The sequence below is a fragment of the Oryctolagus cuniculus genome, chromosome 18 (assembly GCF_051225735.1).
Source record: "Oryctolagus cuniculus isolate XC-2025 breed Fujian yellow rabbit chromosome 18, ASM5122573v1, whole genome shotgun sequence".
Classification (NCBI taxonomy): domain Eukaryota; kingdom Metazoa; phylum Chordata; class Mammalia; order Lagomorpha; family Leporidae; genus Oryctolagus; species Oryctolagus cuniculus.
In genome coordinates, this window is record NC_142884.1 from 9,928,482 (window position 1) to 9,944,548 (window position 16,067).

The following is a 16,067-nucleotide window of genomic DNA, read 5'->3' on the forward strand; positions in this document are numbered from 1 at the left end:
TTGATTACATATTTAAGTTTTTGTATTTTAGGTTAAAATAAAGTGTTATATATTATTAAAGCTAACTGTATCTGCCTAGATTTGTGTTTTTTAATTCAGCTATGAGAAAATACAAAATGGGGCTGGCGCTGTGGTGCAGTGGGTAAAGCCCTGGCCTGAAGCTCTGGCATCCCATATGGGGGCTGGTTCAAGTCCCTTCTGCTCCTCTTCCAATTCAGCTCTCTGCTATGGCTGGGATAGTCCTTGGGCCCCTGCACCCATGTGGGAGACCCAGAAGAGGCTCCTGGCTCCTGATCAGTGTAACTTTGGCCATTGTGGCTATCTTGGGAGGGAACCAGCGGATGGATGACCCCTCTCTGTCTCTACCTCTCTCTGTAACTCTTTCAAATAAATCTGAGAATAAATCTTTAAAAAAACAAAAATGAAAATTCAAAATTAACACATGTGCTTGCCTTAGATTTATGTTCCTAAGAATCCATCCAAAAACATCAAAATACTCAAATCATACATTTGAAGGACTCATGTAGATGGATAGCATCAGTGAACTAAAGCAATAAAACACAGGAACTAATGAGGTTCCTAAGGAATGTCTGTGATGCAGGAAATATATATATACACACATTGCTATAGCTGTCATGGTGCCATAGCAGGTAAAGCCACCACCTGCAGTGCCACCATCCCATATGGGCACCGGTTCGAGTCCCAGCTGCTTCACTTCCAATCCAGCTCTATGCTATGGCCTGGGAAAGCAGAAGATGGCCCAAGTCCTTGGGCTCCTGCACCCATGTAGGAGACCTGGAAGAATCTCCTGGCTCCTGGCTTTGGGTTGCACAGCTCTGGCCATTGTGGCCATCTGTGGAATGAACCAGTGGATGGAAGACCTCTCTCTCTCTCTGCCTCTCCTTCTCTCTCTGTGTAACTCTGACTTTCAAGTAAATAAATAAATTTTTAAAAAATAAAATAAAAAGTTAAACATAAAAAAGCTATGAAAATAGCTGATCAAGAGGTTGGGAGGTCTTGGGGGGTTCAATCCTTAACATACAGTAAAATGCAGGGCTGTCTCTGCGTCTTCATAAACCCACCCACAATGATCCCCTCCCCTTCTCAGGCTGACATATTTGTCATTTGGATCCAGTCCCTTGTGCTGTCCTGAGATGGGTCTCTGCAGTTCAATACTCACCAGCAATGGCCTGAGGCTTTCCCAGTGCTCTGTGGTGCACTGGCTTGCAGTGTTTCCCTTAGCAAGTCTCTTTCTTCAATACTATTTTTCCTTATATTCAGTTTCCCTAATCTTACAGCCTGTGTCCCACTGAAGTCATTGATGAGTTCCAGTCCTCAGGGACATCGCACAGGGCTCTGCAGCCTGAATCCTTGCACATCTCTTTGTCCCCGAGGCTCATGGGTTCCACCTTGTCTGTCCCCTAGATTCCAACGGTCGCATCCCCATCTCTCAAGAGCTCCCATTTCCTCTCTTCAGCTTTCTGTGGTTCAAGCACAATGTCGAACACCAGAAGGAGGCTCTTCCCACGGAGAAACTCACTTTTGTCCATGAGCTTTTAAAAATTGTCCTTTAGCCTGCTGTGTCAGGGTGAAGTTTGGAAACCTGTCAGAGACTGTCAGCTCCAGTTCTGCCACTTGTTTGGGGTACTTGGGAGAAGCAAAGGTTATTCGTTCCCTTTGAAATGTTTTCTGCCCTTTTTCCGTTGGCAGCAGATGATGAGTGAACCAGGTCCTATGGGGTGGTCTGCAGACTTCTTGCTCTGCCCCAACAAAATCCCTGAAAATTGATTCCTATTTGATTGTGCTGGAATCTCTTCACTTGTTTCACCCCCAATTTGGCAGAATCTGAATTTAGCTCAAGCAGGTTCAGAATACATGGTGATCTGTACACAAATGGAAAAATCAGGGCAAAATTCAAAGCAAAGATTTATCTTTCGAACACTTTGGATTTTTGCAACTAGGATCAGGAAGAGCTGTCTTACACACTGTGTTTCTATTATTGTGATTGACAAGCTTTGTTTAGTCCTTCATCATGCTTCATTGAATGTCTCCTGTGTTTTAAGTTTCTGGAATAGTTTTTGCAATATTCAGATGATTCTGTAAGCTTTTTAGAAACATGAAAGAATTCACTATGTTTGATAGAAGTTTAAAAATCATATTGATTACTTGTTATTCAACTGTTTCTTTTATACTGAGCATCTGTGAAACTCTCCAGATCTCTCACTCCCAAGCCTACTGAATGTTTCCTTTTCCACTGAGCTCTCCTCTTCTCTCTCAATACCTAAATGAATATTATCTATTTACATTGGATATAATGTGCCTCTAATTTTATTTTATTAGTTCCTTGTATACTCTATTGTTATTTTCTCATCAACATTCCATTTAAAAATAACCCTTTATTTCAAATAAATGGGTACATATTTTACAAGATTTATTTTATATGACAGAGTTAAGGAGAGACACACACAGAGAGATCTTCCATCCATTGGTTCCCTCCCCCATATGGCCACCATGGCCAGGGCTAGTCCAGTGTCGCTCCCCCTCTTCACGGAGGAACGACACTGTCCCAGGTTAGCTGCCGACCCCTCCACCTCCGTGGAGGGGCGGCACCCCCCGCCGCTTTCCCTGCTTCTGGGGAGGAGTGGCACACCACCGGCCGGCTCTCTCGGGGGCTGCTCAGATGTTCCCTCAGATGTTCCTTCAGGTGTTCCTGGTGCATGTTGTCTCTCTCCTCCTTTATAGTCCTCTTCCACCAATCCCAACTCTGCTGCCCACACGCCGAGCACGCTGCTCTCCTCCAATCAGAAGCAGGATCAGCTCCTGCAGTTTATCAGTCAAGTTGGCAAGAGGCAACTGTGTAGAAGTTTACTCCTCCCCAGTGCCATATTGTGGGAGAGCAGATGCATAGAATTAAGTCTTAATTCCAGTAACTTAGTCTAGTCTCAGTTGCTCCACACAGTTCCCCCTTTCCTTTTATTTTTTGGCATTCATACGTGCCTGTCTTTGGTGCCCTGCGGTGCACACTCTGCTCTGCTTGCTGGAGTTGCCCACAGGTGCTTACAAGCCCTACCAATCAGGCAAACCGAATCCGGGTCCTCTCTTCGCCATGTTGTGAGGAGGCTTTTAGGCGCTGATGCATGCCTGTGTTTGGTGTCCTGTAACGCACGCTCTGCTCTGCCTGCCCATAGGTGCTTACTGCCTTACTAATCAGGCAGACCGAATCCGAGCCTTCTCATTGCCGTATTGTGGGGAGACTTGATGTTAATTCATGCCTATCTTTGGTGACCTGCAGCGCATACTCTGCCTGCAGGTGCTTACTGCCTTACTAATCAGGCAGACCGAATCCAAGCCCTCTCATTGCCATGTTGTGGGGCGCCTTATTTTTCTCTATTTCTCTATCTCCGGGCATTCCTATTTCTCTTATTTTACTTCTATCTGCCAGCATTCCTATCTCTCTCATTTTACTTCTATACTTCTGTTTCTCTTATCCCCGTGGCTTCCCGGCGCCTGCCCCGAGGTGGCTTCCCGGCGCCCTGCACTGCAGCGGCTTCCCTGCTCTGCGCGGCTTCAGCCTGTGCTTCTCTCATCTGCGCGGCTTCATGGCTTCGATTGTGCTCCGCGGTCTCCACGCCCTTCGCGCCCGCACCACGGCCTCTGCGCCAGACCTGCGCTCTCCTATCTACTCGCACCCCGTGCGCTCTCTCCGCTTGTGCCCCGCGTGCTTTCTCTGCGCTCGGCGGCTTCCGTGAATCACGGCCTAGCTCACATTTCTGCTACCGGTTTAGTTTTCAGTCTAAGTTCACCAGGCTAACCTGATGAATTCCAACCTAGCTTACGTCTCTGCCTTTTGGTTTGGCTTCCCGTCTTTTGCTCCCCGGGCTGACTTGACGAATCCCAACCTAGCTTACGTCTCCGCTTCGGCCTACTCCCACGGCTTCATTTTCCCTAGCTTATATTTTTCTCTACCCGGTACTTTTCCTAGCTTTCTTTCAGCAATATTTCTCTCCCATTTCTCCTAGCTTCTCCCCACAGTCCGTATCCGAGTCTATGTTTCTTCTAGCTTTCACTTTCGCTTTCAATCCTAACTTCTTCCAGCACTTTTTCAGTCTGGCTTTCCCCTAGGCTCTTCCCTAGTCTCTCTCTCCGGTATTTTCCTGCTTTTTCCCTCCTAGGTTTCATATCCGAGTCACGGCACCATTATCCCTCCTAGGCTTCATATCCGAGTCACGGCACCATTATGTTGCTCCTCCTCTTTGAGGAGGAACGACAGTGTCCCGGGTTAGCTGCCGACCCCTCCACCTCTGTGGAGGGGCGGCACCCCCCACTGCTTTCCCAGCTTCTGCGGAGGAGCGGCACACCGCTGGCCGGCTCTCTCGGGGGCTGCTCAGATGTTCCCTCAGATGTTCCTTCAGGTGTTCCTTCAGATGTTCCCAGTGCATGTTGTCTCTCTCCTCCTTTATAGTCCTCTTCCACCAATCCCAACTCTGCTGCCCACATGCCGAGTACGCTGCTCTCCTCCAATCAGAAGCAGGATCAGCTCCTGCAGTTTATCAGTCAAGTTGGCAAGAGGCAACTGTGTAGAAGTTTACTCCTCCCCAGTGCCATATTGTGGGAGAGCAGATGCATAGAATAAGTCTTAATTCCAGTAACTTAGTCTAGTCTCAGTTGCTCCCCACAGTCCAGGGCAAAGTCAGGACTCTGGGACTCTATTCAGGTCTCCCATGTGGGTCGTAAGACCCAAGCACTTTCAGTATCCTCTAATGTTTCTCAGGTGCATTAGCAGTGAGCAGGTCAGAGGTGGAGCAGCCTAGAATCCATCCAGCACTTACATGGGATGCTGGCAGCACCATACCCTGTTGTTCCATAATGTAGGCCCTCAAACTTTTTTTTAGAAGGTTTCAGTCACAGTTAGGTTAATTCATACCAACATTTCTAATTAGAAAGTTTATATATTTTATCAAATAATTTTGAGGCTAATCATTTATTCATGTTATTTAACTGGTGTAAGTCTTTACTTTTTTAAAATAATTTTGGGCTGGAATATGCAAATCAAAATGATTTGCATACTGATTCAGCTCTCACTAATCCTGGGACTCATTCTGCTGGGCTTTTGGGACCTGGCACCCCGACTCCCACCGCCCTCCCTACCTTGGCCCTAGTAATTGCCATGTCATTCTGTTCTAACCTGAGATCTGCGTTTTCAGGTTTCACATACAAGAGAGAATGCGTGGCATCTTTTTATGTCTCCATCTTGTTTCATTCAACATCTTCCCATCTCATACTTGGTGCTCCAAGTGGCAGGATTTCATTCTTTCTCATCATTGAATAATATCCTGCAGTGCACACTGGCCACATTAAAAAAAAAATCATTCATCCATGCATGGAGGCTTGGAGTGGTTCCCTACCTTCGTGTCTGGCTTTTGTGAATAGCGATGCAGTAACATGGCACTGTTTGCTTCTGACACAGACATTTCACCTCCTTGGGGTATAAAGGCCCAAGTGGGATGACTGGGTCACAGTGTGGCAGATTTATTTTCACTATGGGCAGCCCCCATAGCTCAGTCTGTACTGGCTGAGCTAATAATGTGCATCCCAACACACCATGTGCAGCTGCCCAGAGCAGCTGCCTCCACCGCCTGCTGTCACGTCAGTCAGCCTGGAGTAAGTGGCTTATTTTGTGATGCACATACGCTGACACGTGTCTGTGAGCACAAAGACCATCCAGGAGATTGTGATCATATCAAAAGGACATAATATCGTACAGACGACTGACCCCAACAGGATGGAAGTGTGATCTTTGACACAATGCTGATTAAACAGTTGTCTCACAGGAGCACAGTGAACTTCAGAAACCAAGAGGAACCATACAGAAATTTATCAGAGAAATCGGAGCTGATGCTGTGGCACAATGGGCTCAGCCACCATTGCAGTGCCAGCGTCCCTCCTCAGAGTGCTGGTTGGAGTCTTGGTAGCCAAACTTCTGATCCTGCATCTTGCTGATACCCCTGGCTAAGCAGGGAAACAGGCCCTCTGCCATCCATGTGGAAGACCAGGTCGGAGCTCCCGGTTCCTGGCATCTCCCTGGCCCAATCCGAGCTGTAGCAGCCATTTGGGGAGTGAACCAGCACATGGACAATCTCTCTCTCTCTCTCTTTGCCCACTATATCTTTCAAATAAGTAAATGTAAGATAATTTTTGGAATTCTGACCATAATGATATTATCTTCCTCCTTTCTACCCTTCTCCTCCCTCCTAAACGCCCTCCCTCCCCTTTCTCTCTTAAAAAAAAAAGAAATTGATAAGAGAAATCTAGAAAGTTTGAAATAATAGTTTAAAAAATCAAAGAGTTCATGGAGCTTACGATTATCAAAAGAGGACATACAGGAGTAAATGAGAATTCAGAGGGGGCAGAAGAAGACAAATGAGTACAGGCTGATTCGAAGAGGCAATCGCAGAACACTGCCATAGCTGGAAAGAGATGTGAAAATCCAGGAGTTGAAGGTCAAGCCCAAAAAAGTCTACCCCAGAATGTACTGGAAACAAACTCTCCCAGGGCATCGCCGAGGAGGATCCTTAAAGCAGCAGGAGAAAAGCAGCAAGCAACTACGAGAGCTTCCAGAATAATCCACGGTGCACTGCTCGGCAGAGCCTGGCAGGCCGAGAAGCAATGGGACAGGGGAACAAAAATCCACCCCCAAGAATAAGGCACCCACAAAACCGGCTTTCAGAAGCCAAGGAGACACAAAGATCTTTCCGGACAAACGCCAGCAGGACCTACCCATCAGCAAGCAACCAGGAACGCGACGGGGGCCGCTTCTGCTCATGCACCTGCCACAGGCACCCGGGGCTGGGAAGCCGGCACGCTGGAGGCTGGGGCTGGGAGCCAGGCCGTCCCACGGTTGTGCCCCCAGCGGAGCTATAGCCCCTAGGCAGGGTGGCTGGCTGGCCCGCGGACTCTGCAGTGTGCCTACCGCATTGGAGCCAGTGGCGGTGGATTCTGGTCTTGACTTCGTCTTACAGAAGGGAGCCCCGAGGCCCAGAGGGGAGCGAGGAGCCGGAGCCCGGTCGCTGCCCTTTGCGGGGGAGTCAGCCCTCCTCAGGGTTCCTACCTGCAGCGCCCGGGTGGGAGGGGGGTGTCGCGGCTCCCTGGGCTTCTGCCTGTGCCTGTTGCTCGGGTGGGGCTCTCTGCTGCCCCCTGCTGCCCGTGCACTCTGTTCGCTGAGCAGGGCAGGTGCAGGTGTTTGTTTCCTGAGAGCAGAGCTGAGCAGGTAGAAGGCTCAGCTGGGCCTTGTCGGGGAGGGACCCGAGTCCGGATGCGCACCCCGCCTTGTCCCCGCTGTGTGACCTGGGCAGGCCGCTTGCCCCCTCTGCGCTTCCGTGTTGTGCTCTGCAAAACGGGAGTCAGAGCAGGATGCAGCTCACAAGGTGGTTGAAGGGACTAAGTGTGCAGCACGGAGCCTGACTCTGCAGCGGGGGTCTCTGTGTGTCAGACGCCCACCGTGAGCAGACGCTGGTGGGGCACCGGGGCCATGCAGTGGCGACCGAGTCCCGTGCGCCCTGCTCCTGAACGCTGGCCACAGGGTGCCCCGCACAGGAGCGCCTGTGCACTAGGCTGCCGGTAGAGCTGACGCGGGCAGGAAGTCCTGCCTCCCTGTCCTGGTGTCCTTTACCCGGGCCGCAAAGGGCGGCTTGTCCTTAGCGTGGGGGGTGGAGGGTGACTGCCTTGACCATGGCAGTCCTGTCGGCATCTCAAGTGCAGGTTTTCCATGAGTGTGACAGTGACGCTGAGGTTGGCAGGACGTCCGTGCCCAGACAGAGCTGGGGGAAATGCACGGAGGGTAACTGGGCAGTGTTGGGAGGCAGGAGGGGGCAGAGCTGAGACTGGGCTCCCTCACATCTGCTGTGGGCCTGGGACTGGGAAGCCCGACGCAGAGGGTCAGCCACGTGGGTAACCCCTGGGGAGTGAGGTCTGGGTGGTTCTCCCTCTGGGTCCTTTCATGATGGTTTTAGTTGCAGGCTCAATGCCAAGGGGGCTGTAGCCAAGTTCACTGGGGATGGAGGCCATTTCTGCATTTGACCCCAGAGGAGGTTCAGGGGGTCTCCTGCCTGGATATAGGTCTGCACTCCCAAAAGGACCCTCCTGGTTCAGGGCTCCACCAGGGCTTCCTGGCCCCTCCCACCTGAATCCAGAGACTCCACCAGGAGACTGTTGTCTGCCTATGGTGCCGAAGTCTTGTTGTGTGGCCAACAGGAGTGGGGGACTTCCTTACTCCAAGGCCTTTCCAGTGTTGGTAGACTGGCATTCAAACTGAGCACTGTGTCGGAATAGGTATGTAATGCAGACTGTAGTAAAAAGGAAGTTCAACTGTTCGTGCATTCTTCATGCATTAATAAATGCAGTGTTCCACAGACAGTTCTGCATACTGAAACATACAGGTTCAGGGATAAATATGTAACGTACTACTCTTAATAAAAATGCCTTATAATATGCAAATATGTCTGTCACACAGGCAACAGATATCCAGGTGACAGATTATAGTGCACCTAAATTTCAGCTTCCCCATGGTGTTTCAGTACACGAAAGTTCTCACAAATTCCCAGCATCCAGCATCTGAAGGCACACACTGGGGCTTGAGATCCAGAGCAATTGGACATCGGACACCACCTGTCACATTGACCTGTCACTCCTTCTGTTCATCCACATGCTGAACTGTTTATAACTGCACAGTACACTTTACTCGGGTTTGATGGGAAGCCTGGCCTGATTACGACATCCAGAAAGATACCATTACAATCGTGTTCTCAAGTGATATACTTTTTGGATTTGTCCTCATATTTGAAATTTGCATGGGGTACATTGGGAACAGATTGTTTCTTGTGTTATATATGTACACCTTGTTCATGCAACTTCATCTCAAGGCCGTAGATGTGATTGTCGTGCAGCTGACTTTGGTCAATGTCTTGACCATTGTGTTCAGGCTGGTACCAGATATCACATCATCTTGTGGAGTAAGACATCTTCTGGACGGTGTTGGTTGCAAAGCCATTTTGTACACATCCAGAGTTTCCTGGGCTCTTTCCATCTGCACCACCTCTCTCCTGAGTGCACTTCAAGTCCTCATTCTTGGTCCCAGTCATTCTAAGTTGGCCTGGCTGAACTCAAAACTCACTGCGTGCATCTTCTCCTGTTTTTTTTTTTTTCTTCTGGGTTATGAATATGTTGATCTATGTCAAGACCATCACAGAATTAGAAGCCAAAACTAAAGTCACTGTCAAATACAAAGTTGGAAGTCTGTTGTTCAAAAGCCTTCACAAGCTTCATGGTGATCCGAGGGTGCTCCGTGTGGTTCTCATGATCTGGTCCAGCCTCTGTATGGTGGGGCTCCTCTGCAGACCCCGCAGGAGAGCCTGGCACATCCACAGCCCCAGGATCACTTCCCAGCCATCTCCTGGAATCAAAGCCACCCCCACTATTGTCTTACTGGGGTTGCTTTGTGGTTTTTTATTGTTTGAATGATGTCACTACTGTTTATTGGATTTCCAGGTCTGAGCAAAGCCCAAGACTGGATAAGTTACTGGACTCATTTCCTCATGCTGCCCAACAGTCTGTCCTTAGGTGTGGATGAAGCATAACATAATTGTTTTCAGATCACTTCTTCCCTTTGAAAGAGGAGAGTCAGATTTTCTCAAAGAGCACACAGCAGCCGATGGATACCCATGGATTTCTTCTCCATTCACCAAGTCTTTAACAGTTTAGATGAGCAGGCCAATGCTAGGTAGCTCGTGAGTAGTGATATCAAGCTGGTGTGAACTGAGGTATGACATACACTTAATATAAGCATGGATTCCAGATCGTCTAATGAAAAGCCTATATAAATATTAAGTTAACAAATTGCTGATTGGGTAGTTGTTGAAATTGTAATATTTGGGGTTAAATGAAATACATGATGAATGCAAGATTAAAATTAATTTTAGTCTTATCTGCTTAGTTTTGCTCTTTGTTCACTGTGGCTACTGGAAGACTTAAAAGTTACATCTGGGGCTTGATTTCTTTATATTAAACTGTGACCTCATAGTAAATTCATTTTTCTATCTATACGAGCATTCAAGGTAATAATTTAAAGATAGCATGTGGCCAAAACCCAAAGCCTAATAACTAAAATAGAGTGCATACAATGTTCACGGTATAGGAAAAAGTCCAAGCAGATGTGAGAAGAGGCATACAAAACACAGGATGTTAAGAGAAGTTGGAGTCCTGAGAGTTTCATTCTTTCACACAGAGCAGCATGCAGGGTGTGTGTTGGCATCTGTGTGAACCCAGGCATAACAGTGACCCCACTTGGGATTAAGGCTGATGTACTCGTCACATTATGCCCAGGCTCTTATAGAATTCTGTTTAATGCATCTCTTTACTTGCAATGGTTTTCTCAGAAGTGACTTGTTTTGCAGTGAATTGGTGTGCATTCGCTTTAGATATAGTCACTCATCACACTATTACTGCTCACATATTCACCGTTTTTGTCTTGTTCTGACAGAAGAGACCTCCGTTTTTGGTACCTTTCTCTGAAGGGAGGAGAGAACCTCCACTTTGACTATGACCTTGTCTAAACAAGATAAGAGTTGGAGAACTCAAGGGGCTTCCATAGCCTTAGAAACTCATGACTGGAGCATGGGGAGATTACTGATGCCATAAACAGGAGTGTCAATTTGTAAAGTCAACAACGGGAATCACTGTGCACTTACTCCTCATGTAGGATCTCTGTCCTTAATGTGCTGTACATTGAGACTTAATGCTATAACGTGTACTCAAACAGTATATTTCACTTTCTGTTTCTATGGGGGTGCAAACTGTTGAAATCTTTACTTAATGTATACTAAACTGATATTCTGTAAAAAAAAGAAGAAGAAATTATCAATTCCCAACTTGACTCTCACTGGGATTAAACATGACAATAGGTCTGATCTGATTTCATCATCATTTAAAAAATCATCTATTATTTTTCACTTTATGTTTCTGTGTGGGAGCAAACTGTTGAAATCTTTACTTAATGTATGCTAAACTGATCTTCTGTATATAAAGAGAATCGAAAATGAATCTTGATGTGAATGGAAGGGGAGAGGGAGTGGGAAAGGGGAGGGTTGCGGGTGGGAGGGACGTTATGGGGGGGAAGCCATTGTAATCCATAAGCTGTACTTTGGAAATTTATATTCATTAAATAAAAGTTAAAAAAAAAGAAGAGACCTCCGTTTTCTTCACTCAGAGTCCTCAGGGGTACTGTGCAAGTGACTAGTTTGGATCCTTGCACACTTTGTCCCTCACGTGAATGCGGGTTCCTACCTTGCCTAGACACAAGGTTTTTGGTATCATTTTTATTTGTTTGGTGGCCTCCATCCCACCTCCCACATTTTTTTTTGCAGTATCTTCTAGCTCTCTGCAGTTCAGACAAGAGGTCCAGGGCCAGAATGATGGTATTCCTTTGAAGAACATGATTTTTTTTTTCTCTCAAGAGGATTTTGAACTTGTGCTTTAATCCTTAGACAGTCACAGAGCTTAATGACCATTATCTTGATAAATATAGTGGTGTTTTTTTTAATCACTCCTTCAATCCAGTGAGTGGCCTGGTGTGCAGGAGAAGTGTTCTTCAGCCTGGGAAATCACCTTCCATTGTTTGATGATTGCCTTTCCTCCACCGATGCTGTTCATTGCTCTGGCTTGGTTCTTTTTTAGCCCATGGGGACGCATGCCCCTGGACAGCCCTCCCATGTCCCATCTCTGCCTCCCTCCCCAGCCTGTTTTCTTACCATCAATCAGCACAACTTGACATTTTCTTTGCTTGATATTCCAAACCCAATTCAGGTTTCACTGTGTACTCTCCTTCCAAGACACCCACTGGTTGTTTGTTATCCATTTTTTTTTTAAAAGTACAATTATACCATTCCATGAATTTTCCTGATGGAAATCTCCATGTGGCCAGCACCCAGGAACAGGATGTCAGTAGCTTCAAGGAGTCACCTCCTCAGTTGCCAACCTCGAGGACACCTATAGACAGGAATAGCCACACCATCTGCTGTGGCCAACTTCAGCATCTGCAATTCCTAGGTAACTCCACAAAGCCTCCATCTGCTGTCTCTGAACTTCTCAGAGCACAATATCTTCTTGTTCAAGTTCTCTTCCATCTGTGTCCTCACATGGTACAAGGTGAAAGGCAGCTCTCTGGGGCCTCTTACAAGGGCAGTAATAGGGTTGGTGCCCCAGTAGTGACCTAATTTCCTCCCAAGGACTCCACCTCCTAATGCTGTCACATTGGCCTTCAGGAGTCAGCATATGACAAGGGAAAGCGCAAGCATGTAGACCACAACACAGATCACAGCTCACCAAAAAGATCTATAACACAGTACCCTCTTTGTGAACAATTTTTTTAAAATATTTATTTATTTCTTAGAAAGGCAGAGTTACAGAAGCAGAGGCAGAGTGATAGAGAGAGGGAGAGCTTTTTCTTCTGCTGGTTCACATCACAAATGACTGCAAGGCCAGAGCTGGGCCAATCCAAAGCCTGGAGCCAGGAGCCTCTTCCAGGTCTCCCTCGTGGGTGCAGGGGCCCAAGCACTTGGATTATCTTTTACTGCTTTCCCAGGCCATAGCAGAGAGCTGGATTGGAAGTGGAGCAACTGGGTTTCGAACCAGTGCCCAGACGGGATGCCAGCACTGCAGGTGGCAGCTTAACCTGCTATACCACAGTGCAGGCCCCATACCGCATTTTTAAAAAAGTTGATTCTCAAGGGCTTGTTTGAGCAGAACCCAGCAGGGGATCAGAAGAGCAATGGGTGGCAGGTTCCCAGCTTTCTCTCTGAGGGACTAACCAGTAGAAAATGCGAATCAGAGCATTGATCTCCATCTCCCACACAATCTGTCATTTTCTCTACACTCATTATTTTTTTAAAATTGTATATCAATGCGACCAGCATAGGAGTTGTGGCAAAAATCAAGACTCGGGGGCTGGTGCTGTGACATAGCAGGAAGAGCTGCTGCCTGTGATGTTTTGAAACTCCAACTTACACAGGTGTTAATCTAAAAAGTAAACCACTTGGTAAACAATCAGGAACATTAGTTTTGGGGGAGGGAGGAGTTTATTAGTTTCAGGAACGCTCGTTTTAAAGTGTTCAGTTCCTGACAGTGAGCTATTAATCACCTGCTGTGTGTGGACACAGGTTCTGTGGTTATTTGCGTATTTTATTTTTCAAAAGATTTATTGATTTATTTAAGAGTCAGCGAGAGAGAGGTCTTCCATACGCTGAGTCACTCCCAAAGTGGCGGCAGCTGCTGGAGCTGCACGGATCTGAAGCGAAGAGCCAGGAGCTTCCTCCGGGTCTCCCATTGGGTGCAGGGGCCCAAGCACTGGGTCATCTTCCAGGTCACAGTAGAAAGCTGGGTCGGAAGTGGAGCAGCCGGGTCTCGATCCAGGGGCCATATGGGATGCCGGCACTGCATTCAGAGGCTTGGCCTACTACGCCACAGCGTCGGCCCTGTTATTTGTTCAGATTGTATCCCTTACTGTGTAGGAAGTGTTCAACCGTTTAAATTGCAGCAGTTTCAATCTTTATACGGTAGGAAACAATTTTAAAAGGAGAAAACTGCTCCACAGCAAGCCATGTGTGATACACGCTGACAGGTTCCAGTGTCGACGCTTACAGCACAGCCCCCTGCTCTGTGCCCACTGTGCATTGTGGGACACGGAGCAGTTACAACTCCCTGAACAGCGCGCTGTGCATTGTGGCACATGGAGTAGTTACAACTCCCTGCGCCACACATGCTGTGCATTGTGGGACGTCAAGGAAGTTACCACTCCCTGTCCTGCGGGCACTGCGCATTGTGGGACATAAAGGAAGTTACCACTCCCTGTGCCGTGCGTGCTGTGCATTGTGGGACACGGAGGAAGTCACAACTCCCTGAAGAGTGTGCTGTGCATTGTGGAATGTAAAGGAGTTTACAGCTTCCAGCCACATACGCGCTGTGCATTGTGGGACATAAAGGACGTTACCACTCCCTGTACTGGGCACGCTTTGCATTGCGGGTCGAGAAGGAAGGTACAATTCCCAGCTCGCGCAGGGGGCGCTCCAGGCTGTAGTGCGAAGTGAGTGTGAGCTCTGGGGTCCGCTCAGGGCCGGGCCATGTGGAGGGCTCAGGAGATGCCACCAGCTGTTGGGGACGGACTTTTGATGACGTGTGTCATCCTGAAGTTTACTTTCTGACACTGCTCAGCTGGGGAAAACGCAGCCCCAAGCGCCGACCTCGTGCTGCCCCTGAGGAAACCCCGTGCGCCCCCCCGGAGACTCATTGTGTGTCTGGGGGGGCGATTTGGGGCTCTCCCGGGGTGTCAAAGTGAAGACGATAAACAAGGTGGAGGAGGCAGCAGTGACAAGGTGACCGGTGTCCACCGGGAGACGTCCCGCCGGCTCGGGCCTGATCCACAGTCAGTGCTGGGTGGCCCCAGCCTGTCCAGGACGCACCTAGTAAGGACCCTGCACCCCCAGCCTGGGGGACAGGAGGGCGATGTCCAGGCCTCTTCCACCTGCCCGCTCCCCACCGCGGCTGCTCGTCTTTCTAACGTTTTCTATTTCTTGCTTCTTGTTTTTCCTGGCCCGTTTCTCTCCTCCCATGTGTGGGTCACTGTCTCATCCTCCTGTTTCTTTCTGCCTAGCATCTCTGAAAGCTCTCCGGCCTCTCAGTGGCTCCCGGCACTGAGATTTCGTTTACCACAGGCCGCTCTTTGTGACCTGTATGGTGTGAGTTCGGGAATCCTGCTCAGTTCCTTGTTAGACCTCAGTGTCTTTTTTTTTTTCATTTGACAGGCAGAGTTAGACAGTGAGAGAGACAGAGAGAAAGGTCTTCCTTCCATTGGTTCATCCCCGAAGTGGCTGGTACCGCTGGAGCTACACAGATCGGAAGCCAGGAGCCAGGTGCTTCCTCCTGAGACCTCAGTGTCTTGTGCATTTCTTTCCTGCCACTCATTTTCAGCTCCTTGATGGATGTTTACTTACATCTGAATTGACTCACCTCTCACTTTATTTTCTTTTTCCCTTTTCTTCCCCACTGTCATCCTTCGTATGTTTATAGAAGGAATTTTTAATTGAAATGGATGAATAGTCATGCTTATTTAAAATATTTTGATCCTTGTAGGTTAGTTGATGGTACTGTTCCTAATGAGAGGTTTTGTGTGTTTTTTCAGTGTTAACTCCTAGGCTCACCATATCACCATACCCAAATGCTGTTATTCTTTAGGTTGTGTTTTAAAAATAGCTTTGTAGTGGAATATTGAAATCTGAGTGATTTTGATACTAACTTTGCTGTCAGTAAAACTGCAAAATCCCTCTTAGTATTTAAAATCATTTACCTAAGGATTCTGGAGGTTTCCTTTCTAGAACTCAGGTCATCAGTCCATGCTAGAGGATAATATCACTTTCTTTCCAAATGTTAACACATTCTATTTTCTGTCTTTACAATGGATTCCCCAGTAGTGGGAAGAATACAAATGGAAATAGCTATAGTATTTTCCATCTCCAAAAGGCAAGGTTTTTAAAAATTTAACCATTAATTTGATACTGTTAGCCATGTCATTGTTTTTATCATGGTAATTTTTTTATTGCTGTATCATAAAAATCTTAATCATTAATATGTAGTAAATTTTATCAAGTGACTTTATGTATCCCTTAAGGTGACTGAATATTTTTCCTTCATTTCCTAGTGTGTTAATCATCAATAATATGAATTCTACCATGCACCATGGGATATTACTCAACAGCTTGAATACTTTTATGTAGTGTGGAACTTACTGTTGCAATTATTTTGTGTAAACTCTTTTCCACTTAGTTCTGCAAATAGATATCTTTTTCATCATACATTATGATTTTTTTAACCAAGGTTGTGCTAATAACAAAATGTGATTCACAGAATCCCACTCCCACGCCCACCTCAGGAAGCATCTTTGATAGTTTTCTGTCTGATGTGTCTGGTGCACTGCACTGGTGGTGTTCCTTGGCATTTATGGAAGGACTTTTGCCCACTATTCA

At 47.3% G+C, this 16,067-nt stretch overlaps 1 pseudogene; it reads left to right on the forward strand.

Annotated features, from left to right (window-relative positions):
- ORYCUNV1R-PS1556 (vomeronasal 1 receptor oryCunV1R-ps1556 pseudogene) lies at positions 8,796 to 9,665 on the forward strand (annotated as a pseudogene).